This window comes from Alligator mississippiensis, chromosome 9 (assembly GCF_030867095.1).
Source record: "Alligator mississippiensis isolate rAllMis1 chromosome 9, rAllMis1, whole genome shotgun sequence".
Lineage (NCBI taxonomy): Eukaryota > Metazoa > Chordata > Crocodylia > Alligatoridae > Alligator > Alligator mississippiensis.
Genome location: NC_081832.1, coordinates 40183193 through 40193656, shown reverse-complemented (window position 1 = coordinate 40193656; position 10464 = coordinate 40183193).

The following is a 10464-nucleotide window of genomic DNA, read 5'->3' as shown; positions in this document are numbered from 1 at the left end:
GGGAAAAAAGACAATGAAACTCCTGACACTGTCATACTCCCTACAATCCACAGGCCCATCAAGGCATTGTGCTTCCTGGCCTCCTGAGTATGGTGACCCAAATGGCACTCAGTGCCTCAAGACAGTTCTCTTCATGGCCTCTCCTAATGGGAACTCCTGAAGGAGGGGTTCTCCTCTTCTGCTTCCTGGTACTAGGCCTCCACTTATGTCAGCCAGGATTGTCATGCACAGCTTGATTTCTACCCCATGCAGTGCCTGTAAGCATCTGTTGTCAGGCTGGTTCCCCAGTGACAAGGTGAATTTTCCTGCCAATCCTCTGCTGGCCTCATGGATGGGTGCAGCTCCTTTCAGCTAGATATCATCTGCAAGCTTTTCCCAAACCTGCTCATTCTCATTCAGCAAAGCACGCCATGGCACTGGCTTCTAGGTCCTTCTTGCCCAGTCAGTCATTAAGCAAGTCATAGTCCAGAAAACATGAGCAGAGGTGCTTGGTTACAGCAATCCTATTGAACCCCTGCCCCAGAGCTGCCATAGTTTCACTATCACTATCAAGATATGAGATTGGGTTAAGGCAAGGTCTTCTACACCAGGTGTGGGGTAGGGATCCACTGATAGCACAGGGATTTCTATATACCATGGGAAGGTCATGCATGTCCCCACAGGGGGGACAGGCTGAACAGAGCTGTACCTTTCAATGCCCACAGGAGTCCAGTGGCCCAAATACTCCATGCGGCTAACCCATAGGGGCCATGACTACTCTTTGACAACAGGGATGGCTGCTCAGCAACTTCCCACCATGCATTAGAGCTACCTGCACATAGAAACCTCCTGACATAGTTGTTCCAGTATAACTCTCCTGGGAGAACTTCCTGCGTGGCCTTGTTTACTCTGAGGTATGAAGGGCATTTTCCAGTGACCAATGAAGCTGGTGGCTGCCAGGATCCATGCCCTGCCCTCTGTGAAGACTGGAACCACAGTAAATTTCCTCAGGTCTTCCTTCTTTTCCCTTTGTGGCAGAGCACAGGGTGTCTCTGCCACTTTAAGGGCCTGGAGTTGGCAGCCTCCAGGTGCCTGATTAGGGCAGCCATGTTGAGGCTTAGGCTGCTTATATAAACAAGGCAATTTGGCTGCAGGAGGTCAGGCAGCAACATCGCCTGGCTGTAGGGCTGCTGTGAACAACCCAGAGGTAAGGGGGAGCTGCAAGGGGTTGGCAGGAGGCTCCTGGTCCTGGGCATGACCTGAAGCTGCACCCTGCCGGGAGTGGGTGGCCTGGTGGGGCTCTCAGTGGCGCGGGAGCCCCCAGGAAATGCCAGGCCAGTTAATCACCCCGGTGAAAGATGGGTTGGGGCGCCTTAACCCCTAGCTCCCACCACCACCAGGTGGGTAACCCTGATAGTGTTTGTGAGGGGCCCAGAGAGGGCAGACCCCGAGAGTGGGAGTGATGTGGGCGTGGTGCTGCGGTTGCCCCCGAGAGGACAGGGAGTAGTGGCACGGTGAGGCCCAGTGGCAGAGTGAGTGGCTAGAGAGGCCCAGCCTGAAGGGGAGAGTACCCTCGACCGGCCCAAGCTGGGGCCAGGACTACGGTAGTCAAAAGGGCCGGGGGCCCACCGCGAGGGACGCCCAAGAGCCTGGGGCCTGGGGTCCCGACTGGCCTGGAGGTGGGCCAGAGCAAGTGGCCGAAGGTTCTGGGGGGACCACGCCCGAGAGGGGAACATGGCTTCGGGGGGGCTAGTAGCCCAGATGATGGCGGAGAGGCCGCCTGATAGGAGGGATCAGAGAGGGGTCCTGTTAGGACGATTCTGGGGCCCAGTATGGGGCCGGTGATAGTGTTAACACCGAGATGCCATCTGCGAGACTTGGGCTGTGGTATTAGGGGAGGTCGGAGCCACAGAGCACCCCGTTGGCATCGGGGCATTACAATGGGTAGCCTCCCGCTTAATTGACATCAATATACGAATCAATTATCATCAAAGGTGTGGCGGGCAAGATAAGCGGGCGATTGCCCAGAGACAGGTGGGCGGGCCACAAAGAGCTCGGCCCTCAGTAGGCCTGCTGTCATGGTGACAGGCGGGCAGGCCACAGAGCTCGGCCCCGGGAGGCCCCCGGCACAGAGACAGCAGGCCTACTGAGGGCCGAGCTCTTTGTGGCCCGCCCACCTGTCTCTGGGCAACCGCCCGCTTATCTCTCCTGCCACGCCTTTGATGATAATTGATTCGTATATCGATGTCAATTAAGCGGGAGGCTGCCTATTGTAATGCCCCGATGCCAAGGGGGTGCTCTGCGGCTCCGACCTCCCCTAATACCGCAGCCCAAGGCTCGCAGATGGCATCTCGATGTTAACACTATCACCGGCCCCATACTGGGCCCCAGAATCGTCCTAACAGGACCCCTCTCTGATCCCTCCTATCAGGCGGCCTCTCCGCCGTCATCCGGGCTACTAGCCCCCCCAAAGCCATGTTCCCCTCTCAGGTGTGGTTCCCCCGGAACCTTTGGCCACTGGCCCTGGCCCACCTCCAGGCCAGTCGGGACCCCAGGCCCCCGGCTCTTGGGCGTCCCTCGCGGTGGGCCCCCGGCCGTTTTGACTACCGTAGTCCTGGCCCCAGCTTGAGCCGGTCGAGGGTACTCTCCTCTTCGGGCTGGGCCTCTCTAGCCGCTCACTCTGCCACTGGGCCTCACCGTGCCACTACTCCCCGTCCTCTCGGGGGCAACCGCAGCACCACGCCCACATCACTCCCACTCTCGGGGTCTGCCCTCTCTGGGCCCCTCACAAACACTATAAGGGTTACCCACCCGGTGGTGGTGGGAGCTAGGGGTTAAGGCGCCCCAACCCGCCTTTCACTGGGGTGATTAACTGGCCTGGCATTTCCTGGGGGCTCCCGCACCACTGAGAGCCCCACCAGGCCACCCACTCCCGGCAGGGTGCAGCTTCAGGTCATGCCGAGGACCAGGAGCCTCCTGCCAACCCCTTGCAGCTCCCCCTTACCTCCGGGTTGTTCACAGCAGCCCTACAGCCAGGTGATGTTGCTGCCTGGCCTCCTGCAGCCAAATTGCCTTGTTTATATAAGCAGCCTAAGCCTCAACATGGCTGCCCTAATCAGGCACCTGGAGGCTGCCAACTCCAGGCCCTTAAAGTGGCAGAGACACCCTGTGCTCTGCCACACACCTCCCCCCTTAAATCATCACTGCCCCCTCACTGGGGCCTCTCATCACTGCCCCCTCGCTAGGGCCCCCCATGTTCTCGAGCCTCCGGTCTTTTAGGCCCCACGCACTGCTATCCTCTCAACTGGGCTCACCGTCCTGCTGTTTCTTCTCCCGAAGCTACTTTCCCCTCTCGGGTGTGGTTCCCCCGGAACCTTCGGCCTCTTGCCCTGGCCCACCTCAAGGCCAGTCGGGACCCCAGGCCCCCAGCTCTTGGGCGTCCCTCGTGGTGGGCCCCTGGCCCTTTTGACCCTCATGGTCCTGGCCCCACCTTGGGCCAGTCGAGGGTACTGTCCCCTTTGGGCTGACCACCGCAGGACTCTGCCCCCTCGAGGCCTATTGTTGTCCTGGCCTTCTACCGGGCTCGATGTACAGCCCCTCTCAGGCTGCTCGTCGCTGGCCCCCTTCACACTGGGGCCTCTCACTCTACCGCCCCCTCACACCGGGGCTATGCAACCCACTGGTTGCAAGTGGCAGGCACACACAGTGCACTGCCACACCCTTCATTTACATTTCAGTGCCTAATGGGGAAGGCTTCTGGGGAAGATGCTTGGGCATGTTCCCATGCCTTTACTTGTGCTTGTAGTACCACAGACTGTCCCATGGAAGGAGCAGAGTACCAGTGACCAGCAAATGGTCCATGAGTTAACCACTTAAAGAAAATGTTAGGGCAGAAAAAGAGAAAAACACATGAGAGCTGCAGAATTTTAATTAGACAATTAACCATATCAGATGTCTCATGAATCTGTTGGATCTCCGGTTGTGTAAGCTGAATTACACACAAGAATGTGCATATGTGCATACATTAGATTCATTCAAATAGATTTTAAAGATAAATAGGAAATTACAGAGTTGAATACAGCTGGGCTGTGACAGTATGTGCTTGATTTCAATGAGCAATTTAACAGAGGACAGACAGACTTATTTAAAGGTAACAGATGAAACCAGAAGCAATTCTGTCTACCCCCCAGCATCAATGGCTGCTTCAGAGAGGCTTCAATACAAACACAGAGTCATAGGTGACGCGTACCTCCCAAGGCTGAGGGGGCACGGTGACCACCCGCAGATGGCAGTGATGTTGGTGGCAGGGGCATGGCGGCGGCAAGCAGGGACTGCCCGCAGGCAGCCTCAATGACGTTGGCGGCAAGGGTGGGCTGAGCGGAGACCGTCTGCAGGTGGCCGTGGTGGTGTTGGCAGGGTGGGGGTCCCTCACGGCTGATTGGCAACCAGGAGTCCTCCCTCAGCTGGACGCTGAGCCTGGAAGTGCCAGCGGCATTTCTCAGGCAGGGGGGGCACCAGTGCTTCACCTGCCCCCCTGCCCATCACCTAAGCTGAGAGCACTTGCTCTCGGGGGGCACCAGCGCTCTCAGTGTGTGCACATGCACCCCCTATGCATCGCCTATGCACAGAGTGCTGAATCCTGGGGCAGACCAATACCTATATGGCATTTAGTTTTTCAACCAATCACAATGTCTGGGCCATGCTGGGTTGGGGAGGGTAGCTCCACACTGTGTACCAGCATAGGGGCCAGGCCCTGAGTTGGCTATGATGCTTCAAATTACTTCTCCGGTAGACCCTCAGCAAGGGCACCCCAGTGACTTGTAAGCCAAACTCTGGTTCAGTATAAGTTTCTCCAGCACTTAACCATCCCTGGAGCTGATAAAACATCATTGTTCTCTCAAATGCCTGTCTCCTCTTGGAAGCTGTCAGATTTCGGTGACATCACAAATCGAGTGTTATCTGAAAAGCCCCAATGCTACTATTCCTTGGGAAAGGCAGGCTTTATTTCAGTCCCCGATTCACTGCTGCAACCACATCGTATAGGGTGAGCTAGGGAAAGGAATTTTCTTGTCTCACCACTCCTAACTATGTATTGATTTAAAATCATTTCTAGGCACCCTTGGTGAAGCTTGCAAGTGACATGGCAGTACATGGAGTACACTCCAGCCATCTGCAAGATTTTATCACATGGGCACGTACCTTCTGAGAAGTTTTTACCTTTGAATAACCAAGTTGTCTCTTAGCTACATGGAACAACATGTATAAAAGTGTCTATTACTTATCAATGAGCAAAGAGAGGTTAAGTCAGTCCAGGATGCAGAGAGACTATCTACTCTGTCTGACAGGTCCCAATGGCAGATCTCCAGATAGGCAGAACTTCATTTCAGTTTTAGGCAGTATCACAGTGCCAGTTTTCTGTGAGAAGCTTCAGAAGAAGACGGCTAGCAAGGTGCTATCAGTGACAAGTCTGCGCTATTAGTAGTGGAAAGAGCTCCTCTTCTTCCCTCCTGGGCAGGTGTTTGCAATTTGTGGAAGTGATTTGCTCAAGATATCATATTACTTTATTTAGCACTGGTGGATCCATTAGGCAGTAAATGGTTCTTTTACAAAAAAGTTAAGTAGACCAATGAGGATGCAACTTGACCCCTTATGAAAGGAGAGGGTGTCCAAACAGAGTATGAACTGAACACATTGCTTGTTCCAGAACCCAGGGCCTTTATATGTTGACTTCCTGGGATTTCCCAGTTTTGCTATGGCCCAAGTTCGGTCTTGCATGGGCCCAAGCATGATGCTATAACTGTGTGGGTTTTTTTGTCCGACAATGGCATGTCTCTTCCTTGCAAAGTCCATCATATAGCAATGAAGTAACCTGTATCCTCTGTTCTCTGACAGACTCTACATAGTTCTAGAACAGCATCATGAATTGGTTAAGTAAATTATTTCAGAGGAGGAATCAGTCCTGTTCAAACAGGACCAGTCCTCCATGGCCATCCATCTGCTGGTGACACACTTGGATTCTCCCATCAAATTGTTTTCTTAACTTATAAATTAAGTGCCTCACCTGATTTTTGAATTTACACAGAGGCCTCTGATCTCTCTGTTCATTATCTCTTAGGTATGTTCATTAATCATCAGTTCTTAAGTGAAATAAACAGACACATCATGATACTATGTCTCCTAGCAACAGCACATCTTTGGAGCTGACCCTACCCTTTCAACAGATCTGATTTAAGCGCCTACCATATTTCTACAGAATCATGCTGGAACTTTTCATTCTTTCCGCTTTTCAGTAAGTACTTTCTTTTCCAAAGGGATTGATAGAATTAGTATCCTCACTTGCTGGCTGCTGTACTATGGAGAATTTCAGCATCTTGGATCTCTCAGTTTTACATTTCAAATAATCTTCTCGGTCATTTCGCACGGACGCTACATTTTTGAGGGAGCAGGTGAATTCTGTCTTGGTCCACTGCTACTGGATTTGGGTCCAGATTGATAATCACCTTTGAAGCAGATAAGATCATAACTGATATTCAAACAATTGTGTGTCTCTGACCCTCACAACTCTGGCACCTCAGTGCATGACACTGGCTGCCTTATTTGCCTGGTGACCGTATTCACCCTGACCTGCTCTTAACCATTTACAAGAACCTCCTCCCATCTCAGTTACTTGCACTTCTTGGCTCAGTTTCTTTGCAGAGCACCAATTTAATATGCACAGTTTGCAGACCATTCTTTTTACTAATGGTCCTGCTGTCTCCCCATAGACTTGGGTTGTGAGATCTGCTTGTGGCTACTCTACTCTTGTCTAAGACATCGTGGATAGCCTTGAACATTCCTCCCCATGTTCATTCTGTGCAAGGATTTCATCCCTCTGGGCTACTGCTTAAGAAGCCACCCTGGCCATTTTGCTTTTCTCTATCTTCTTTCCCAGCAGTGCTGCTGCTCTCTACAGCCTTTAGTAGGTAGCTTTCCATATGGATTCGCTGTTGAGAGATGCCACATTTCCCTGGATTTCTAGCTCCCAGTTTGCTGAAGTCTTCTCTATTGGCATGTTGATCTTCCCATCCTCCTGACTTCATTCTCAGCTGAATGCCTTCAGCACATGGGCTCTGCTTTTACCTCCTCAGCCACTTCATGTCAAATAGTTTCCCCTCTTCTGGCAGTCTACTTTCTACATCACAGAGTTGTTCTGCTGGTAACTGGAGAGTCTCTGTGGCAATGCTTGTTTAGTTGCCTTTGTCTGATCGAAGAGCACAGTGGAATTAAAAGCCTCTGGATGAGAAACTTGAGCAGTCTGTGGAGCCAGTCTTCCTTCTTCAGGATTTCTCTCCCAGTCTCTGCCAAGCACCAGGCTTCAAAGGCAAATGCCACCTGCCATGTTCCCACCAGGCCTCAAATTGCTGTTGCTGCTTCTGTTACAGAGCACTAAACCTGCAGCCTGCTCTGCCCATCCTGGGTCCCTGAACCCATTTTACACTAACGTGTCACAGCCTCCAATACTCCCCTACTAAAAAACACTTCTGGAGCTTTGTCCTTCTTCCCTGTACCCTTGCACTGGGTAAAAATTGAACCAGGAGCAAAAATAATCCAAATATAATCCAAACCTAGAGCAAATGTCACCCAGACTAGGGCTATAAAACAGCTATGCAGAACTACAGGGAATGTTTTATATATATATATATATATATATATATATATATGACCTCAGCTGTATGTTTACAAGGCCCATTGCATGGAAAATACCCACTTTATATGAAGGAAATAAAAGGAGCCTTGAAAGCTGATGTAAAGAAGAAGGTTGTGTTCTGGTATTTTCAGCAGCAAAGAAGTTTTCACACGAATCTAGTACACAGGATTCTCTTCGGTGCCAGGCATCAGGAGTGGGTGTAGATGCTGTCTCCATGGGTCTCTAGCCCCTTTCCTGCATATCTCAGCAGGATCAGTAAGCAGAGCTCCTACCCTGCAGGTCTTGGAAGGTTCCTTTTATCCTAAAGGATACTGGAAAGGAGGCTGACAGCTGAAGTTGCCTAATGGCTCTGCTCTTACGCCACACGTGTGGAGTAGTGGGGTTCCCCTACAATATGACTAGTCGGTGCAGCTTGACAAAGAATCACTTAAGGATTGGTAGGTGAATACTCCCTTCAAAAAACAGGAAGGATTGAAGGCAAACAACCAAGAAGAGCCCAAGTTATTTATGGTTTTAGGGAAAAATTAGAGCAGCGAAGAAGCAGAAGTTAGTACTAGCCATGGGGCTAAAGGGAATAGGAAGGCCTTTTACAAATATATCAGGGGAAAAGGAAATACTAGAGAGTTAAGACAAAGTAAGCCCATTAATAAATGAGGAAGGATATTAAATTAATGATGATCCTCAAATGGCTGAGTAGGTGAACTACTTATTTAAATCTCCTTTAACAAGAACAACAAGGCAAAGAGGGTTAGACTATTAAAAAGCAACAAAGGACTTTAAAATAGTTTTAAGGGAAGTAAAGGTAGGGAAAAACTTGGGTAAAGTGAATACGAACACGTCAAAGTGTCTGCTTGGCTGGTGGCAGTGTGTGGAAGGAGTTAGCTAATCCTAACCAAATTACAGCAGCCATCTTGGAGGGCAAATATTAGACTCCAGCCATGAAAAGCAGGGAGCTATGGCTGTTCAGGGAATCTTCTTCCAGCTCACCCCCCTTGACTTATTAAATCATGTGGCAAACAGCAAGAGGAGGAAGTGCCAGGGTCAAGCTCTCATAAGAAGCTGGTTGTGTTTAGGAAACATCAAAATTTCAAGGAGGTTTCCTGATGAAATTATGTAAGTAGTTTTCAGACATGCTAGGATGGGTCTGGATGGGATCTCCTGGGCCACCAAGTCTAGTCCCTGGCCATTGCAGGTACCCACAACATACAGTTATGTTTTTCATCCAACTTTGCATAAACTGATCTTACAAGTACTTTGAGTTTTTGCTCCCATGCCATCTATTGGGAGGCTGTTCTAGATCCTTGCTCCTATAATGGTTAGAAACTTTTTCTAATCCCCAGCCCAAATTTATTCCTGACCAATTTATCCCCATTTCTTCTTGTGCCAAAATTGTCCTTAAGTTTAAATAACCTAAGCTCTATTCTTCTTTCATGTGTGCCTCCGTTTTGCTAGGATAAACAAGCCGCACTCATTTAGTCTTATTTCAGAAGATAGGTTCTCTATTTCCTTGTTCATTCTGTTAGCCCTTCCCTGCACCTGTTCCAGTTCCAATTCATCTTTCCTGGATAAGTGGGAGCAGAACCGTACACAGTATTTCAGATGGGGTCCTACCTGGCTTTCTATAATGGAATTAATACTTCCCAATCACTGAAGGAAACAGCTTGCCTGATACATCCTTTGATTGCATTTGCCTTTTTCATGGCTGCATTACATTGGTGGCACATAGTCAGTCATCCTGCAATCAATTAGTTTCCCAAGACTCTCCTTCTCAGTCATTTTTACCTGAGCTCCCTGCTTATCACAGGAAGTATTAATAGTCCCTAAGTATATGATCTTGCATTTTGCACTTCTGAATTCCATTCTATTTCTGGTATGACAGTCCTCAAGATCATCTAGCTCTTCCTTCATGGTATCCCATCTTCCCTAGCTTCACTAATAATTTCCCATTAGGAAAATACTTAATGTATTTCCTTTGTCCAGTAAATAAGTTTAGCTTATCCCCCCCCCCCCCCAAATAAATAGGGGTACCCTATCAGTTTAGCATGATCTACCTTTGGCTAAAGCTATGTGGCATTTCATCGTACTTGCAATTTACCTTAATGTTTTTAAGTATTTTTTAATTCAAAAATTGTTCTAGAAACTGACAGACCACTGGGGTCAGACTAATGGGCTCATAGTTTCCCACCTGTTCACTTATTCCCACTTCTTAAATATTGGTACTACATGTGCTGTTCTCCAGTAGTACTACCCATCCCCTACTTGATGGATTTGTTAAAAATCCTACCAGATCTGTGATTTCATGTGCTAGTTCTTTCACCATTCTAGGGTGGATGCTTTGGTCCCCCAACTTGTGTGCATTAAACAGTTGGACTTTTGCTTATACCTTGGTCATAATAATGTCTTTTCCACACCCTCATTCTGTTAGTTATCCTGCTTTTGCCTCTGTATTCATCTTCAATGAAAACTAAGGCAAAATGTTCATTTAATTTTTGGGCAACACTTAGTTTTTCTTCAATTAATGCCTCTCCCTCAATGCATCACAGCTTCACTTCTCCTCTCCATGTTTTCTCTTTATTTATTTGCTTATGGGACATTTTGTTTTTTGTTTTAAATTTAATTTGCAAAGTCTAACTTAGCTTGATTTTTGGCAGTTCTCTCTTTATCCTTATGCCTCTTGAACTCTACAACAAAGCTTTGTTTGTGGATGAGTTTTGTTTTTCTTTTAGGTTCCCTGCTTATTCTGAACAGCATCTTTGGGGTGCCAATTCATCTAGTTAGCTCTGACATCCCTTTCTACA